Here is a 21,650-nt window from a genome sequence, read left to right on the forward strand (position 1 = left end):
AATTATTATGGATTATGCTAGTGGTTTTATCTTACTATTAAACTCCAAGAAGGCAGGGAGCATAACTCAAATAAACTTTGTAATTGTTTGGGGAATTGATATTGTTGAAAATTACCAAAGACCATTAAGACCTTTATATGATTTATTTACTTTTGTGATTTTTTTGTTGATACATTGTTATACTCAGCAGTTCCTAGTGTTTCTAATTTATGGTCCTTTAAAAGTGCAATGTATTTTATTTGCTAATACGTAAATTAAATTAGCACATTATATAGTTATTGATATAGGTTTTTTTGTTTTGTTTTGTTTTATTTTTTCCCCAGAGACTATGCCTGTAAGGAGTTGGCCACTTGGCTTGGCACTCCTTGGGACCATGCAGCCATCTTTTATTTTCTACTTCACCACTGTCTCTGTGCTACTTGTTCCCTTTTCCTTCCCTTCTCCCTCCTTTCTTCTTTCTTTTGTTCTTCCTCCCTCTCTCTCTTCCTCCCTCCCTTCCTTCTTTCTTCCTTTTTCATTGCCTCTGGAAAGAACATATCAAGTATTTCACTTACCATTTTGTGACTTCTCAGGTCATAATATTCTTTCCTTAGCTACTATTTACCAATTATGTGCTGTTTGTCCAAAGGATGATAGCAGGAACTATTTCAATTTTGTATTTGTATGTCCCAACATTTATTATAGTATTTAGAACATAATGAGGGCATAATTAAACATAATATATTTTAATTCATTCAATGGCTTTTTTCCTTAGATTTTTAAATGAAAACCATTTTGTGCTTTTTAAAAAGTACTAGGTATCATACTCAACATTTTATACATAATGTATATATCTCGCAAAGAGATTATTTGTTCTTTCGGAGTTCCAAAAAAAAAAAAAAAAAAAAAAGAAAAGAAATTTACCCATCCATTCTTTTGACTCATATGTGTATGTACATATGAATTTTTCATGCCAAATAAATTAATGACCTATTAAATTCTTCTGAAATTAGTATGTTTAAGTCATCTAGTTCTTGTGTAAGTTTTGGTAATTGTTTTGAGTAAATATTCTTCTCTTTCACTTAAGTACTCCAATTTATTTACCTGTACATATTTTTATATCATTTTCCTAACTGTCATTATTTCAACTTTCTTTAAATTTTGATAACTTGTGTTTTCTGTCTCTTGGATCCTTAACATTGATTTATTCCATAATTTTTCTATTGTACTAACCATCTCTCTCCCTCCATACACTTAATAATATTTTATTTTTTCCAATTACATGTAAAGATAGTCTTCAACATTCAATTTTATAAAATTTTGAGTTCCAAATTTTTCTCCTCTTCCTCCTCCCCTCCCTTCTTCCTCACAAGACAGCAAGCAGTCTGATATAAGTTATATATTTATATAGTCATATTAATATTTCTACACTAGCCATAGTGTGAAAGAAGAATCAGAACAAAAGGGAAAAACCAAGAGAAAGGAAGAAAAAAAAATCACATGCAAAAAAGTGAAAATAGCATGTTTCAATCTGCATTCAGATTCTATCATTCTTTCTCTAGATGTCGATAGCATTTTCTATCATAAGTCTTTTGGAATTGTCTTGGATAATTTTATTGCTAGGAAAAGCTATATCTATCATATTTGATAATCGTACAGTGTTGCTGCAACTATGCATGATGTTTTCTTGGTTCTGCTCACTTCACTCATGTTCTTGTAAATTCTTTTCATTTTTTTTTGAAATCTGCATGCTTATCATTTCTTATAGCACAACAGTATTCTATTACATTTATATACCACAACTTATTCAGCCATTCCCCTATTTATGGGCATCCCCTCAATTTCTAATTCTTTGCTCACACAAACAAAAAAGCTGCAAAAAATATTTTGTACATATGGGTTCTTTTCCATTTTTATGATTTCTTTGGAGTATAGACCTAGCTAGTAGTGATATTGCTAGGTCAAAGGATATGCACAATTTTGTAGCCTTTTGGGCATAGTTCCAAATTGTTCTTCAGAATGGTTGAATCAGTTTGCAACTTCATCAACAATGTTTTAGTGTTCCAATTTTCTTGTATCTCAACATTTATTGTTTTCCTTTTCTGGAATATCAAACTGGAGTTTGATAGGTATGAAGTGGTACCTCAGAGCTGTTTTAATTTACAACATTTTTTTCATGAGTATAGATGAGTTCTTCTGAAAACTGCCTGTTCATATGCTTTGACGATTTATTAGTTGGAGAGTGACTTATACTCTTATAAATTTGACTCACTTCTCTATATGTTTAAGAAATGAGGGTTTTATCAAAAACACTATCTGTAAAAATTGTTTTTTAACTTTCTGCTTTCCTTCTAATCTTGGTTGCATTGTCTGTCCATCTCTATCTTTTTTTTGATGATAATCAGACTATTTGATTTCTGGGACTTGGCATTAAGTTTACATTAATTGCTTAATGGATGTATAAATCCCAAAGTTGGGGTGTCACAAGGAGCTCATTCACTGATATTTAAAGATTTATGTTGAAATACAGTTAATAGCATTAAAAAAATCATAAACTCAAGTTAAGAAGCTCTAGTTTAAAGAAGCTCTGGACTGAATCAAGCTCTGGTTTAAAGAAGCTCTGGACGGAATCAAAACTCTAAAGATCTTTGAAATTAGAAGAAAAAGGAATACTATGTTTATTTCAATAGTACAGAAGAATATTAGCATAATGGAAAGAAATCAGAGGACCTGGGTTCCAATCCCATTTCTGATGTTTTATTATTTTTGTGATTATGGTCAAGTCTTTTATGTTCCCCTGGAGCTCAGTTTCTTTACTATCAAATCCTCATGATTTCTAAAGTAGCTTCCAACTTTAAATCTATGATTCTATAAGTAAATTCCTACTTATCAAACAAAATAAATTTGCCTATATAAAAGGAAATATTTTGCAAAATAAAATCTAAAAGAAAAATATATTGACAAAAAAATCTGTATAGTAACCATGTGTGATAAAAACTTGACATTCAGAATACAGAAAGAACTAATAGAAATTTTCATATCTAATATCTCTTTTCTTCATTGGATAACTGATTAAAGGCAATAGACAATTTTTGAAGAAGTAAACAACCTTAAGTATAACTTCATATCTAATTTCCAAAACTAGTTTAAAATTATAACATTTAATATTGGTAGTACTTGGAGAAAGAGGTACTCTAATGTATCATAAATGGAACTGAAGAAGGAAATGGCAAACTACTCCAGTATCTTTCCAAGAAAATTCCAAGTGGGGTAATGAACAGTCAGACATGACAAAAAAAATGACTGAACACATTAAATAATATATGCTAGGTACTATGTGTATAAAAGGAAAAAAGAAACAGTTATTATCAAGAAGATTATATTCTATTGGGTAAAACAAGGTGAACATATCATACAAGAGTGTGGGGGGTATGTATCTGTGTGTGGATGTTAACTAGGGAAGGCAATAGCTGGGGCAATCACAAAATGCCTGGTCTCCAAGGAGATGGTTTTGGAGCTGAATCTTGAAGAAAACCAGGGATTCTAAAAGATGGAGATGAAGACACAGGACACCTCAGGACTAAGGGAAAGTTTATTCACAGACATGGATCCTGGAGGAATACTGTAGAGGAATAGCAAGCAGGCTGGCTTGGTTAGATCACATGGTACATGAAAGAGAGAAAAAGGTAGGATGGAGCAAGGCTGTGAAAGACTTTAAAAGACAAACAGGAGAGTTGGAAAACCCACGGGATTTAACTGAGTAGGGGAGTGACAGGGTTTTAGGAAATTATTTTGACATCTGGATGAATGGGAGAGGAGAGAGATTGGAGGGAGAGTGATAAATGAAGGTATTACAATAGTCTAGGCTTGAATTTTATGGGGATGAATGTGACAGATATTGTGGGGGTAAACACTGACATACTTTGGCAACTGACTGGTTATAAGTCAGTTATAACTGACTATAAGTCAGGTTATAAGAAAGAGTAAGAAGCTTAGGAGGACTCTGGTTGTGAACCTAAATGTTAGTACACAGATCAGAAGAGAAGGCATCAAAAGCAAACCAGTAATTCTTATGTTAAAATTTTTTCTTTTAGCAAAATATAAACTGTTTTGAACTTATTTTATTTTTCATTTTGTTTATATGTGAGATTATGTTAGCAAGTACACAATGTCCTTATTTTACTTTATTTCCTCAATATAATATAAGTAGTATTGTTTTCATGGAAGTTGGTGAGAGAAATAAAGTGCTCTTGAAATATATCACCTCTTTGCCAGTGGAGATACTGGCAGTTCCAGCAATATTTTTTAAGATCCTCATCTTTATGTTGTTTGTTACACATTTTCAAAACTTTCTTGATCTTCTCTAATATATACTACACTAAGATCTTAGCATAAAAATACATTCACAGAAGAAATCTCAAGTCAATCAAAATAACAATTAAATTGAATGACTGCCAAATGGTCAGAAACTAATGTATTTTTTCAGTTTACATATTAGGAATGACATTAATAGTCTGGAATCCATCTAGGGAAAGGCAATCAAGAAAACTGAAGAGCCACAAAATCAGTCCCTATGTGGATTTATTGAAGGATGTTGATATGTATAAATCAAAGAAAAATGAAAACTTGGGGAAAAGGAAACGAAAAGAGAGTTACCTCAAGTATCTGAAGGGCTGTCATAGAATAGGAATTAAATTTGTTCTTCTTGCATGAGAGCTGCAAAAAGGTGACTTTAGGATTCATATAAGGAAAACATCTATAACCTTATCCAAATGTGGATCAGAAATGGTGGGCTCCCCTTCCCTAGAGGTCTTCAAACAAAGAAACTGGGTTGGCTATTTGTGGCATGTGTTGTAGAGAGGAATTCTAATTTAGGTACAAGATAGATTAGTTATCTTCTGAGGCTCCTTCTCAAAGCTTAAGATTTGGTTTTTCTAAAATAAGTAAACAAATAAATACATTTATAAAAAAGGGAGTGGCAGATGTATTTGGAAGTGGTTGATAACATAAAATGTTGATTAATGAAAAAATGTTATATTAGCCTAGAGGGCAGTGTTTAAAGTCAAAGAGCAAAAATTATAGAGAAGTAGATTTTAGGATATTACTAGGAAAAACTTGTTAATAATTAGAATTTTCTTAAATCAAAATGGATTAGTTTAGGAATTAGTAAGTGTAGTGTCCAGACTAGCACTTTAGAGGATCTCAGGACCAGCCTGCGTCTTTGATCTTAAGAGAGGTGTAAAGGAGCAGGACCCATGTGGATGATCAAACATGGAGTTCATTTATTTCAAGTTCTCTCAGTCTTAAATACTCTAGTACAATTACATCACTATAGCACCCTGCATATGTGCTAACTATAGGATGTTGTACATGCGGAGCCACACAAATAGCACCTTGCTATTATTATTTTACTGCAAGTATTTCTGCTTCAAGTAGAATATAGGTTCCTGACTTCTCAAGAAAGCTGAGATGCTCCCAAGGAGAAATGAGAGCCAAATCAGACATTGTCAGCAGGTTTTCTCTGGGCTGAAGGGTCTTATACTTCACCCAGAGTTCCCCCACTATCTGTGGCCCTCTACAACTAAGCTCCTTGACACATCAGGATTTAATGAAAGAATATATCCCAAATTGTTCTTATATGTTAGAGATAAGATTTATGCTTTTGATAAGTGGATGGGCAGTTGGTGGAGTCCCTTACAACTTTAGATTTCTGATTCTATTGATTGAATCTGAATCTGATTCTATTATTTGTTTAAATGTAAGAGGAGTTGATCAATTTTATGAGCTTATTTTTCTTTTCCTTTAGCATAGAGATATACCTACAGTCATCTTGGTCATATAGTAATTAAGACAACTTTAAGACTGGATATGACCATCCTCTCCTTCCTCTCCTTTCTTCCCCTCTCCATACTACATGTTATCTTGGGAGAATATATTTTATAAACAAACTTTACCATGAAAACTTGGATATTATTATGTATGTAATACAACTTCCATAAAATCAAATGCCCATTTGTAAGACTGTTTTCATATAATTAGATAGCAGAGCATGCCTATAATTTTCTGATTCTTCAAATTCTTTTCTATCCCCTTCTTTCCTCTTCTTCACTTTCTTCAATTCAGCTTTTTAAAAAGAGTAAAGGAGGAACATTTCTTTAACTTGCTTGAAAAGATATTACTAAATCACTAATGTAGACATTAGTCTATTAGTCTACCCCTTTTGCTCAAGATTGTCTGACGGATTGTTGACTAAAAACAAAGTATCCAATTCAATGATGAATTTAGTTGAATTGATTATCTGTATTGTCCTGATACCATATAGAGGAAATATGATTCTTAATGTCTGGCATTTCAATTCCCAGGTTTTTCCTGTTCCTTCTACCAATAAAATAGCTACCACTCAAATTTACGTACAACTTTTTGCTTTCTTCCATGATTAACAGCCAATCTGTGTCAATAGTTTTAATAGTACAAGTTTTAATTTGCATCAGTTGTCTCCATATATGCTCATTTTTACTTATTCTATCATTTTTTTTCCTCCTACATAACTTAAGAGATGATACCTGGTGTTTTCTTCACAAACCAAAATGTAAGAATGACTGTCTACTAATCTGGTATAACAAAACTAAGAGCACATTTGCTTGGTGTAATAGAAATCAAGTCAAAAGAACTTTAATTTTAAAAGGATGAGAAAAGGAGAAAACTGGCTAAAACATCCCCAAAAGTTTTAGTGAATTTTTTAATTAAAAATTATTTTTTTTGTTTCTTTACATCACCACAATTTCTTCAGTATCCTTCTCCATTTCCCTCTCAGAGGATCATTTCATTTAACAAATAGCAGTATTAAAGACAACAGGAAAAAACAGCATAATTGATCAATATGTCAAAAAAGACCAAAGTGATGTTCAAGGTATAATGCTTGTGTACTTTCCACTTTTGCAAATGAGTCAACTTGTTTTTTTATAATTTTGCAACATTCACTTTTGATTTTTGTTGATATGAGGTTGTTCTTTACATTTACAGTCTCATGGTTATAGTTATTATACATATTGGTTTTTTGAGGTCTGCTTACTTCATTCTGCATTAGATTGTATAAATTATTACATGCTTCTCTGTATTTATTACACCTCATATTTCTTACAGCAGCATAATAATATTCCATTATATTCGTGTACCACAATTTGGTTATTCCTCAAATGATAGGCATCTATTTACTTTATTAACAATTCATTGCTATCACACATATTTAAAAATGCTGCTATAAATATTTGGTGTAAAGATGACTCAATGAGGTGAGGAAGCTGCTCAAGCTTTTCCAGTTTCCCTGGAAAACCACATGAAACCAAACTTCTGAAGAGAATCTGATGGAATGAAATCCCTCTCCAACTTAAGATAGATTGGAATGATTTTTCAAGAAAGGTCAGTCTCACTGGGTGAAAGGGGTGTTTAGCTCAGCTCAGAGAGAGTCTGGAAAAACTGGTGAAAGGATCTTAATCACAGCAGATCAGCAACTGAGCCCCTAGGTCCTGGCTCAGTAACAGAGAAGACCTGTGAGGCAGTTTCCAGTTCAAGCTCAGAAGGCAAATTCTGGGAAACCAGATTCTTTCCTGGAAAGAACAGATAAAGCCTCCTGTGAGCAAAATCCCAACACAAAGGGCCCCCATGCTCAAAGAGAAGCCTGGAATAGCACTTTTACCCCAGGAGCAGAGCTTGACCATAAAAGTCGCAAAAGAGGAAATAAAAAAAAACAAGGAAAGAAAATGAGTAAGAAACAGAAAAAAACTTAACCATAGAAAGCTATTGTGATGACAGGGAAGCCCAAAACACCAATTCAGAAAAGGACAACATATCCACAGAGGAAATCTCAAAGAGTTATATAAAATGGTCTTAAACCCAAAGAGGCTTCTTGGAAGTACTCATAAAAGACTTCATAAGGCAAATAAGAGAGATACAAGAAAAATTAAGAAAAGAAATGAGAGGTATATAAGAGAGAATCAATAGCTTGGAAAAGGAAGGAAAAAATAACTGACTGCAGAAAATAATTAAAAAATACAATTGGCAAAATGCAAAAAAAAAAAAAAAATCCACTAAAGAAATCAATTCCTTAAAAACACAATAGGTCAAATGTAAAAAAAAATCCACTGAAGAAAACACCATCTTGAAAAGAAGAATTAATCAAATGGAAAAAGACTACAAATACAAAAACTAACTGAAGAACATCACACATTAAAAACTAGAATAGGACAAATGGAAGCTAATGATGCCACGGGACATCAAGAATCAGTCAAACAAACTAAAAAGAATGAAAAAAATGGAAGAAAGTATATACCTCATTGGAAAAACAACCAATCTAGAAAGTAGAACCAGGAGAGACAACTTTAAAATTATTGATCTATCTGAAGGCTATAACCAAAAAAAGAACTTGGAGAACATTCTTCAAGAGATAATCATGGAAAAATGCCCTCATATACTATAATCTGAGAGGGAAATATTCATTGAAAGAATCCATCAATCACTTTCATAAAGAAATCCCAAAAGGAAAACCCCAAGTAACATTGTTGCAAATCTCTAGAACTATAATCTCAAGGAAAAAAGTACTACAAGCTACTAGACAAAAACAATTCAAGTATCAAAGATCAACAATCAGGATTACTCAGGATCTGGTAGCTTCTACAACAGAATCAGAGGGCCTGGAATACTATATTCTGGAAGACAAAGGATCTTGAGTTCCAATCAAGGATTAACTATCCAGGGAGACCCAACATAAGTCTCAGGGGAAGAGATGGATTTTCAATAAGACAAAAGACTTTCAATCATTTCTATTGAAAAAAGCAGAAGTAAATAGAAAATCTGATCTTCAAACACAGGACTCAAGAGAAGCATAGAAAAGTAAACGGGGGAAAAATATATATATATAGTTAAACTGTGTATATTTCTAGATGGGAAAATGATAGCTGCAACTAGAGAACAATATCTATAATTGGGGCAGTTAGAGGGGATGTAGTTGTGAATGATTCAGATGTGATGATATCAAAAAGAAAAAAGACATTAAGGGGTAAAAAAGAGTTTTACTAGGAGAAGAGGAAAAGGAACGTACAATGGAACAAATTAGATCACATAAAGAGGCCCAAAAGGCCTATTTCAATAGAGAGAAAAGGGAAAGTGATGAGCATTGTCTGAAGCTTAATCTCATTAATTCTGGCTCAAAGCGGGAATAACTTAATCACTTAGTTGAGTATAGAAATTTATCTTATCCTAGAAAGAAATAAGCAGATAAAGGGGAAAGAAAAGGGAAGAGGGGTGATAGAAGATAGGGTAGGTAGAGGGTGGAGTGGGTTAAAAACAAAATACTATTAAGGAGGGACAGGGTGGAAAGAGAGAACAAAAGTATATAGGAGAAGAAATGGGATGAAGAAATACACAGCTGGCAATCATAGCAGAGTGGATTAAAAAACAGAAGTACTACAATATGTTGTTTACAAGAAATATAAACAGAAAAATACAGATTAAGGGTAGAAGGCTAGAGCATAATTTATTGTGCTTCAGTTGAAGCAAAAACAGCAGTGGTAGCAATTCTGATCTCAGATAAAGCAAAAGTAAAAATAGATCTAATTAAAAGAGATAAGGAAACTACATCTTTTTAAAGGGTACCATAATAACATAAACAATGTAGTAACTTTTTAAATGTATATGCATTAAGTGGTAGAGCATCCAAATTATTAGAGAAGATATTAAACTAGTTACAGGAAGAAACAGACAGAAAAACTATTATTAGTGGGGGACCTCAACCTTTCCCACTCACAATGAGACAAATCTAACCACAAAATAAACAAAGAAACTAGGGAGATTAATAAGATTCTAGAAAATCTAGATATGATATACTTCTGGTAAATAAACACAGAAAGGAATACACGGTTTCTTTGGCAGTACATGACACACAAAAATTGACCATGTAGTATTAGTGTATAAAAACCTCAATCAAATGCAGAAAGGCACAAATAGTGAATGCTTCCTTTTCAGAACATGATATAATACATATAAATTATATTAAATAAAGGGCCAGGGAGTGATAGACTAAAAACCAAATGGAAATTAAATAATCTAATTCTAAAAATTGATTAGGTCAATCACAGAAACAATCCATAATTTTATCCAAGAGAATGACAATAACGAGATAAGATATTAAAACCTATGGGATTCAGCTAAAGCACTTTTTAGGGGAAATTTTCTATCTCTAAATAGTTACATGAATAAAATAGAGAAAGAGGAGATCAATGAATTGGGCATGCAACTAAAAAAGCTAGAAAAAGAACAAATTAAAAACCCTAATTAAATACCAAACTAAAAATTCTGAAACTGAAAGGAGAGATTAATAAAATTGAAACTAAGAAAACTATTGAATTAATAAAACTAAGAGTTGGTTTTATTTTTAAAAAGTGGATAAACCATTAATTAGTTTATTTAGAAAAAGAAAAAGAAAAAACCAAATTACCAGCATCAAAAATGAAAAAGGTGAGCTTATCATCAATGAAAAAGAAATTAAAACAATAATTAGGAGTATTTTGTCCAACTGTATGCCAGCAAGTGTGCAAATCTAATCAAAATGAATGAATGTTTACAAAAATATAAACTGCCCAGATTAACAAAAAATAAATTGCTTAAATAGTTCCATTTTAGAAAAAAAAAATTGAATACGCCATTAATGAACTCCCTAAGAAAAAATCTCTAAAATTTACAAGTGAATTCCACCAATCATTCAAAGAATAATTTCAATATTATGTAAACTATTTAGAAAAATAGGCAAAGAATGAATTCTGCTAAATTCCTTCTATGACACAAAATGGTATAGAAACATAAGCCAAGAAGAACCAAAACAGAAAAAGAAAATTAGTATCAATGCAAAAATTTTAAATAAAATATTAACAAAGAGATTACAACAACTTATCTGTTTGCCTCAGTTCCTGATCTGTAAAATGAGCTGGAGAAGGAAATGCCAAACCACTCCAAGAAAACATCAAATGGGATCACAAAGAGTTGGTCACAATTTTTTTTTATTTTTCCTGGTTTTGTTGAGATTTCACATTGCTCATCCTCTGTTTAGTTAATTTAATTTTTTTGAACTCCTCTTTTTAATCAGATTGGCCATAGGTTTGTCAATTTTATTAATCTTTTCAAAGAACTGGCTTTTAGTTTTATCCTTTCCATAGATTTTGGGTTTTAGTTTGTTAATTTCTTTTCTAATTCTTAATTCCGTCTTTGCATTTATTTTAGAATTGTTTCTTTGTTGATCTTCTTACATTTAACAATGCATGCTGATTATTTATTTTTTTTAATTTTTCCATTTGGTAATGTATATTTGTAGAGGAATTACTTTTTTACAAAGACTGCTTTAGCTACATCATCTCTGAAATTTTTGTGTGTTGTTTCATCATTATAATTTTCTTTCACATCATCTCTAATTGTTTCTATGATTTCTTCTTTGGTTTATTATTTAGGATTTCATTATTAAGTCTTTCTTGGGTCTGTGTCTTTTGTTTGTGGCACTTGAACCAATTACTATTTTTATTGTATTATGATCTAAAAAAATGTATTTATAATTTTTTCTTCTTAGATTTGTTTGCAATATCTCTGTGTCCTTACTTATGGCCAATTTTTATAAATATTTCATTAGTGTTGAGAAATATGTATATTCTTTTGTAGTCCCATTCAGAAGATGCCATATGGCTTTTAACCCTAAAAGCCTTAGGTTAGTTTTTCCAGCTGTTTATTAATTTCTATATTTTTGCTTTTGTTAATTTTTCTGTTAAGATTCATCCAAAACTGAGAGGACACTGGAATATTCTGTCACAATTGTATACTGTTTCTTGAATTTTACTTAATGTTTCCTTTATGAATTTAAATTAAGCTAAGGATTTGGGAGCTTATTTTACTATTACTGATTTGTTTTCTATGATTCCCCCTTTTTTTTTTTTTTTAATAATTTTTTATTGATAGAACGCATGCCAGGGTAATTTTTACAGCATTATCCCTTGCATTCATTTCTGTTCCGATTTTACCCCTCCCTCCCTCCACCCCTTCCCCGAGATGGCAAGAGTCCTTTACATGTTGAATGGGTTGCAGTATATCCTAGATACAATATATGTGTGCAGAACCAAACAGTTTTCTTGTTGCACAGGGAGAATTGGATTCAGAAGGTATAAATAACCCGGGAGGAAAAACATAAATGCAAGCAGTTTATATTCATTTCCAGTGTTCTTTCTCTGGGTGTAGCTGCTTCTGTCCATCTTTGATCAATTAAGGCTCTCTTTATCGAAGAGGTCCATTTATGATTCCCCTTTCAATATAATGTGGATTCTTTATTGATACTCTTATAATTTGAACGTCCTTTTGCCATGTCTATTAGTATGATTGCAACTCTAGCTTTTTTAAATTCATATGACAGATAGAAATTATTTTCTAACATTATCTTTATTTTACTTATGTCTTTTTTTAAAGTGTTTTTTATAGACAACAAATTGTAGCACTTTGTATTCTTATGCAGTCTCAAAAATGTAATTGGATTGTTTAATCCATTCACATTTTACATTATGAGAGTTAAGTTTTTTCCATTGTTAGATTCCCTCAAAGTAGTTTTTCCCCCATTTCCTTTGTAAACAAGATTCATCTCTTCAATAATTATTTAAGGCAATCTTATTTCCATCAACTCTCTTCCTTTCCCCTTCCCATTTGATATGTACTTTTCCTAGTTTTGGAATTCTATTTATTAGTTTCTTTTTCTTGTTTTCTTTTATCTAATTATTTAATTTTCCCCCCTTTTTCTTCTGAACTAAGTAGTTCAAATAAAATCCCTATTCCCCTCTTCCTTTTAAACTTGTTTTCTTAATTAGTTTTTAAATTTTGTTTTTCCATGTCTTTTTCTCAAAAAGATTTCCTTCTGTCATTCTCTTTATTATCTTTTTATTTATTCTAGATTTTAATTCATGGCACTTATACTTATTTAGTCCTAAAATCTCTGTATCCTTCATGGAATTAAAACTTAAATATGTATTTTGAGTTCCCTTTCCTAACAAGTTTGTTATTGCCTTGGATATCTTATCTCTTATCTCCCTTTTACCCCCTTTAAAATTGTGCCTCACTCTTAAAAGCACTATTTCCTGCAATGACAGTATAATGCCCCATGGTAGGAATTTTTCTATATATGTCTTGTTGACTTTTGATTTTCTCTTGGTCATTTCCCCTCCATTTTTCTTGAAATTTCATCCTTCGGTCCATGTACTCCCACCCTTTTGGATGTCACTGGCCCCAAGAATGTTGATTCTATCTCTGAGGCAAGATGAATGGTACTTCTAAGCAACAAATTCTTGCAGATGATACTTAATGTAAGATCCCCTATCCCTTTATAGCATATTTCCCCCCATAGAATCATTCATAAGTAGAACTCTTCTTCCCCGCTCTTCCTCATTTCACATCATTCATATACCTTCTACACAATTTTCTCCTTTACTTCTCTCTCAGATGCAGAAGTGGCCTTACTCCCTACCAAAGACAAATCTTTTTTCCTGACACATATGTTCCCTAAAAGGCAGTGCCAAAGTCATCTGTAGGATTTTTTTAGTTCAAGAGGCCAAGATTCAAGCTGTACATTGACTCAGTTTCCTGGTAGCTTCTGACTATACTGATGTGGCTTCCTGATCACTTAAAGACATAAAAAGGCTTAAACATATTCAGTTGGGGTCTTTTAGATGAGAGACCACTCAAGTGAAACTACCCTTGCTAACCAAATGGGATAGAAAAAAACAACAACTCAAGAATGAAATTCTAAAAACACAAAGGAAAACTTTCACTGAAGAGAAATGAGAGTTATATGAAGAAATTAATTTAGATTTATAGAGTACATGCCATACATCCTAGATTTTTAAAAGATATATGTATAGACAAGGGAAGCAGATAAAAGGGTAAATACAAAAGTATGGCATAACCCTATAAAAACATGTTGAGTACTAAGGCGTAGTATGACCTGAGGTTATAAAGGAAAGTTAAAGATGACCAAAAAAATGTTTTAAGTTTCTTTTTGTTTCAGCACTTGTTTGGCAGGAAGATCAATGAAAAAATAGGGCTGGAAGCTGCTTGAATGGATGGCACTAAGACAGCAATACAAGAGAAAGCAAAGTCACTTGATTTCTTGTTTTGTTTCTGTTTCCTGAGATAAAGAATCTGATTTTGGAACAAAATGACTTAAAGAGAGTTGATATTCAGGATAACAAAGTGACATTCTAAATAGCTGCCCTTGAAAGTTCAATCAGTTGAGCCAATAAACTCCTTTTTTGAAGGTTCAAACAACTGGCAGATATGATTAAAAGCCATCATCAGCAATGTCTGAAAGATTGTAAAGCATTGGGGAAAATACTGTAGAAATTGAAGGGTAAATGCCTCTCTTTGAAAAATTAGGGAATAATCTTCAAACTTTACTTGTACAAGCAGAAAATCCTAAGGAGATGCTTAGTTATCATTTAAACAAGTTAGCAGTATTCACAGAGTCCAAATGGCTTTATCAAAAATAGAGCATACCATAATAAACATTATTATTTGCCTTCTTGAAAGAGTTACTAACCTAACAGATTAGGAGAATTCTTTGAATATAGTTTACTGAGATTTTAATAAACTGTTTAATAAAGCATCTTAAGCTATCATTGTGGAGAAGAAAGAATTAAAACATATACTTAGATCTAAAACTCTTTAAATGGTCATTACAGAGTACTCACTAATGGTTCAAGTTTTTTTTTTTTTTTAAGATTAGGCACGTAGAAAAACCCTCAAGCAGAAAAATATTTAGTAATAAAGAATAATTATAATCAATTTAGTATTTAAGCCTCATTGGGATTTTTTGCATATAGATTCTTTGCAAGAGCTTCTTATTAGCTATTTCATGTTTTGCTTCCACATAATATGGCAAATCAATACCAAATGGCCTCTTTCTCAAACACAGAATTACTTTCTTTACTTTTGAAACAATATTGTGAAAAAATATTTAGGTCCAGATAGAGTTAGACAGAATGTTATTACATTCAAAACATTGTTCCAAAAGAAACATCCATTTTAAATTTCCTTTTTTAAAAACATCTTTTTTTAAATAGAATATATATGTATATATTTATATAATGTGTGTGTATTCTGTCTCTCTCTCTTTTTTTCTTTTGGCTGAGGCAATTGGGGTTAATTGACTTGCCCAGGATCACACAATGAGGAAGTATTAAATGTCTGAGACCAGATTTGAACTCAGGTTCTCCTGACTTAAGGGCTGGTGCTCTATCCACTGCACCACCTAGCTGCTCTTGTGTGTGTATTCTCAATACTACAAATATAAGCAGTTTAAGCAATGTCATTCATTTTTAGTGGTAAAAGCATTTTATACCTTTAAGTATTTCTGGATCTTAACTACTGGATTCTCATTGCCCAATTCTCAAAATCTTTAATAGATGTCTGTAGTACTAGACTCATGAATCACATAAAATTGTAACCATCTCTAAATTTTTCCTATGAAGCCCACAAAATTTAAGAATTAAATAGCCTCTGAAAATTCATAAGATTCTGTCTTTGGAGAGTTTTGTTATTTTTCCTAAGTTCAAGAGACTCAGTTTTGCAAATTACACATAACTATCTCTAGGTCGTTTATCAGTCATCAACTAGTGACAAAAACATTTAATTAAGATAAATAAAATTGGTTCAAGATTTTAAGTGTCTCCAATGGAGTATTCCAAAGCTCTCTGCTTGATTCTGTATTATTTAATGTTTTGAGTAATGACATGAAAAATGGAATGGGATGTTTCAGGAGGAAGTAGTGGTGTCCATCTTACTGAAGATCTTTAAATAGAGCTTTAATGATTGACAAACTGAAATAAAGAAAAAAGACTTATTAAGCACTTTTTATGTGTCAAACACTAAGGATACAAAACAACAAATAAAATAGATTTAAGGTCAGAGAGCTTAAGTTCTAATGAGATAAGATAGCTCATTAAGGAGAATGAGAAAGTAAGTGGGGAAGAGCAGAGGAAGCAAGTGGAGTCAGAGGTGAAGGGAGCATGGTCTGGATCCTTAATGAAATGCTAGTCTAGGGAAGGGACTCACCAGTGAGAAGAATGGAAATCTCTAGGATGAGAAGGCTGCTAGTAAATAGATGGAGAAATCTGTAATGGGGATTCTTTTTTCAGGTATAAGTTGACAACTAGATGACTCAAATTTTTTTCCATCTCTTAAAATTTTATGATTCTTTATGACAAAAGCTCAGTATCAGTGGGATCCTGCATGCTATCTTTCTGGTAGAAAGAGTGCCTAACATTAACCAAATTTCACCAATGTGTATTTTCAATGTAACTGAAATAAACCAAATTTCTTTCAACTAGTCATTCTACCTTCTACTCTTCCATATTTTCAGGCTTATAAATGTGAACTATTCTCAAGTGCCAATCATAACAAGTACTTTTTCAAGTGTATTCAGTAGCAAAAGTCTATAGATTTACTATATAATGATGACAAGTAACTGGAATTTAAATTATGCTTGAAAGTTGTATGATACTAATTTAATGTGGTTACTATATTTCAAAGTTTTGTGTTATTCATTTTAATAGCTTATACTACAGAATATTTTAAGATAATTGCATATTTATCATGTGTACTGCCATAAAAATAATACCCTAGAATGAAAAGATATGTAATTTGGTCATCCCAGTTTTTCAAGAGAATAAAGCAATTTGTTTTCTAAAATATTCTACTAAAAGCCAAAAAGAAGAAGAAAAAGAAGTAGAAGAATAAGGACAAGAAGCAAAAGCATATAATCAGAGCTTTAAAAAAAATCTAGAAATTATTTTTATTCATATAATTTACTATAAACAATATGATTAACTTTGCTTTTTAACTATTTAAATGAATTTCCACCTAAAAGATGCCATAACTTTTCAAGCAGTACTTCTAAATCTTTACCAGGATTCTTTGTCTATTTAATTCCCATTCACTAATCTTTTTATATGATGGTAATTAGTGAGTACACTATTGCCTATCTATCTTTTTTCCTGCTTCACTCTGTCTTTTCTAAAGGTCTTTCCATATTTCCTCAAATTCTTCATACTTGTCAATCTTAGTAGGATAATAGCAACTCATTACTTTAATGTACTATAATTCATTCAACCATTTTTCTAATGTTGTACTTTTTTACCAGTTTTTTTGCTATTATATTAATGATGGTTTGAAAATCTTTTAACAAGTGCTCACTTTATTTTTAATAATATTTTCAGAGTATGTGCCTCACAATAAAATAACTGCCTTAAAGAGTACAATTACTTTTATAATTTTTCACTTTGATCTAAAGAAATATAAGTTCATTTCAACAGACATTAACTAGATATCTACTTAGTATTCAATATAACAAATTGTATATAACAATATAACTTAGTATTCAATATAAGGCACTGCTTTAAGTGCTATAATTATTTGATCCAGCTCCCTACTTTAGGTAAAAATATAGTGAGACTTTAGGGCAAGATGCTTGTCTTGCCTTAACAGAGGCAGGCAGCTGGGTTCCCCTATACCCACTCTAGCACAAACTAAATAATGACATGAAATCCAATTAAAAAACTATAATCAATGACTTTTCCCACCCCACAACAGAATAAAAAGCCAGCCAGAAGATTACAGACAATTAGAAAGGAAGCTACTACCAAAGTCAGTACCAAAGGCTAGCTAGAGACACTTGTTGCCTGGAAGGTATTTTATTTGAGGGCACAGCAAGCTGTAAGCTTTACCTCTCTTCCTCCAGTCTGGGAACAATTCAATCAAGGTAGCACTCAGACTGGAGTACAATAGGCACAGGACAATAGATTCCCAGGTTTCTAGCACTCTGTCCCTAGATAGAGGGTCCTCTAATTTTTAGGGAGTTTCTTACTTAGCTAAAATTTATCATTTTTCATTCTAAGCTATTTACTTTCCTTTTACTTTTTTCCTCCAGAGTCTTAATTTCTTCTGGGTAATTATATGATCTTTGGAGAAAATAAAGCTTTTTTTCCCCTTTAAGTCTTTGCTTGAAGTTGTTAAAGTTATATCGCTTTCTAGGATGGATTTTTGAACATCTTTTGGATCTGTGACTATTGTTTTTAGTGGTCTCTATCTTTGTTTTACTGCTCTCTCATGCATTAGTTCCTGAACTGGGGCTTTGGGACAGATTCCAGACTTTGTCTCTTGTTTTTGGGTAGAATGGTTGCCCAGTTTGACCTAGGTTTTTATGTTGAACTGTACCTTCTTAGGTTAGGTTCATTTAGATCTTTAAGACTCAGAAACGAAAGAAAGGTGGATGTTACTATTTCTCATAATTGAGGTGAATGAGAAGAATATAAATATATGGAGGAAGGAATAATAGGAGTGGACATCAGACAGAATGCATTCTTATCTGAAATGGACAAAGGAAGACTGAACATACAGAGTTTGTTGTAGAAATACATCATACTCAACAGGGGAACAGGCAGAGTGGGGGAGTAGTAGCAAGTAAAACAAATTTCTTGATCTCAAAGAAAAACAAAGAATTAGACCCTAAGAAAGTACCCATCAATGGGAAGACTGGTTGAATAGAACATGGTATATGGAATGTTACAGGATATTATTGTACCTTTAGAAATGATGAAAGAGATGATTTCAGAAAATTCTGGGAAGGTAGAACTGATGCAAAGTGAAACAAGCAAATATAAAGGGAAAATGTATATAATGACAACAACACTATAAATAAGATAAGTTTGAAAGACTTGAAAACTATGATCAATGCAATGACCAACCAAGCCTCCAGAAGACCCATGATAAAGTATGTTACTCAGATGCTTGAAAGAGAGGTGATGAACTCAAATTGCAGAAGAAGACTCTGCTAATATGATATGTTTTTTCCTCCTATTTTTAATTTTGGGAAATGATAAAGATAAGCAAGACAATTTTGAAAGTGCTTAATTTTTTTTAAATCAGTATAGAATAAAGATTCAGTTGCATATGCAAGTTTTTTATGTTCTACTTTGTATTTAGAAATATTTGGGATTTGTTCAGAATTTTAAAAAAATTTAAAAGAAGAAAAATATTGGGTTAAAGGGAATGACAGCTTTATCCTGGCAAAGGTAGAATTTGTACCCCTGAGAGAGACTTGAATCTAAATTAAACTTTTATGACATAACTATAATGTTAATGTTAATGTTAATTCACATTTACAAAACACATACTGTTTCTAAAGTGTTTTCTTCTCTTAACAGCCTTGTGAAGTAGGGAGTAAGTGTTATTTGTTACCTAGATTTTTATATTATCTGGCCATATTTCTAAAACACAGCTTTAAGAAAATAAAGAAAAATGGTCTTTATACTCTGGAAATGATATCCAGATGGTTCAGCTGGAAGTCCAATGCAAAACTTTTGCCAAGAAGAAAATGACAAGTATTTCTTTCAAAGCACAAATTTTGAGTGAGAAGGAATCTTTGAGATCATATATGGTCCAATCCTGACATTTCACAGATGAGGAATTGGAAGCTTCCAAGTGGTCGCACAGATAAAACAAGAGTTGAGGGATGTTGTACAAGGACAAACAGTAGAGGGAGTAAGAGAACCATCAGAATAGGGCATAGGAAAAAAAATAATAACAAACATGGCAAAATGGCAAGTGCCAAGTAGCAAAGCAAGGAAGAAAAAAGAAACTGGAGCTCAATTACAATATTGGGAATAGAAATTGTACAATCAGCATCAGTTACAACACACTACAATGAACCTAGGAACAGAATCTAAAAAGGAAATTAAGAAGGAACAGGACACTCTTACAGGACACTTCATTTTACAGGTATACATATATTTCTAAAGAGGTAGTATCTACTAAATACAATTCCAAATATCAAACAGGATTTAACTTCCATTTGGAAATAGGTTCTAAAGACTCAGAGATGAGAGAAGGAATGTTGTGACAGGTAACAAATAGGCTAGTAAGGAGAGCAATCTGGAATTATGCCCAAAAAATTATCAAATTGTGCATACCCTTTGATCCAGCAGTGTTTCTATTGGGCTTATATCCCAAAGAAATACTAAAGAAGGGAAAGGGACCTGTATGTGCCAAAATGTTTGTAGCAGCCCTATTTGTAGTGGCTAGAAACTGGAAAATGAATGGATGCCCATCAATTGGAGAATGGCTGGGTAAATTGTGGTATATGAATGTTATGGAATATTATTGTTCTGTAAGAAATGACCAGCAGGATGAATACAGAGAGGACTGGCGAGACTTACATGAACTGATGCTAAGTGAAATGAGCAGAACCGGGAGATCATTATACACTTTGACAACGATATTGTATGAGGACATATTTTGATGGAAGTGGATTTCTTTGACAAAGAGACCTAACTGAGTTTCAATTGATAAATGACGGACAAAAGCAGCTACACCCAAAGAAAGAACACTGGGAAACGAATGTGAACTATCTGCATTTTTGTTTTTCTTCCCGGGTTATTTATACCTTCTGAATCCAATTCTCCCTATGCAACAAGAGAACTGTTCGGTTCTGCAAACATATATTGTATCTAGGATATACTGCAACATATCCAACATATAAAGGACTGCTTGCCATCTAGGGGAGAGGGTGGAGGGAGGGAGGGGAAAAAAATCGGAACAGAAACGAGTGCAAGGGATAATGTTGTAAAAAAAAAATTACCCTGGCATGGATTCTGTCAATATAAAGTAATTATTAAATAAAAATTAAAAAAAAAAACAAATAGGCTAGTAAGACTATTAACATAGACTGCATGAATAGACATGCATAATAAGACTGGGAAGATTAAGTTGGACTGTGAAGGGCTTTAAAAGATTAACAGAGGAGTTTGTACTTCCTACTAGAAGTAGGAAGTCACTGGAACTTCTTGAATTGAAGACTGGCATGGTGGGACTTGTTTTAGAAATATAAATATGGCAACTGTGCTGAGGAATAAACAGAAAGGAGAGAAGAGAGACTAGATAAAAGGAAACCACTTAAAAGGCTATTGTAATAGTTCAGCCAAGAGTTGATGAAAGTCTGAAATAAAGTTGTTGCCATATGAGTGATAATATTATGAGATATTATGAGAAATATTATGTTAGTAGAATTGATAAAACCTGGCGAATGATTATACAGATATCCCTTCCACATCATGGAGGTTTGGGGTATGGTGCCCCCACATTTGGGAAAATATGAGTAAAATTTTTTGGCCCTCCTTTCATATCAGAGAAGAAATCTAAATTTTCTTTTATGGGGTGTTTACAATATCTTATTATAAAATTTGGATTGATATTATACAATTCTGTACATTTCTCAGTTTCTAAATTTTTCCTGTGGATCTTCACATATTGTCTTGTGGCTTCCACAAAAGCCCCCCAAAATTTCCATTTAATTTCTTATTATTAATCTGTGATATGTAGAAACCTCAATAAGGAAAAGTCATGATGTAGAAAAAATAACTTTTCTTTATTTTCTTTAATAGTCCTTTTATAAGGACTGGGGAAGAGGACAGAATAAAAGAGGACTTCAGAGTTTGAACCTGAGTGATTAGTAGGGCAGCAATACTTTCAATAGAAATAGGAAAACAAGAGAGAAAAGCTTTGGGATGAAAACAGTGAGTTTGTGAACAACATGAATTAATATG

The 21,650-nt window shown here is 32.3% G+C and overlaps 1 protein-coding gene across 3 annotated transcripts in view; it reads right to left on the bottom strand.

Moving 5' to 3' along the window:
• The window catches only part of TTBK2 (tau tubulin kinase 2), a 251,713-nt gene that overhangs the window by 12,783 nt on the left and 217,280 nt on the right, over nt 1-21,650 (bottom strand). The window lies entirely within an intron of this gene.

The sequence above is a fragment of the Antechinus flavipes genome, chromosome 2, assembly GCF_016432865.1.
Source record: "Antechinus flavipes isolate AdamAnt ecotype Samford, QLD, Australia chromosome 2, AdamAnt_v2, whole genome shotgun sequence".
NCBI lineage: Eukaryota > Metazoa > Chordata > Mammalia > Dasyuromorphia > Dasyuridae > Antechinus > Antechinus flavipes.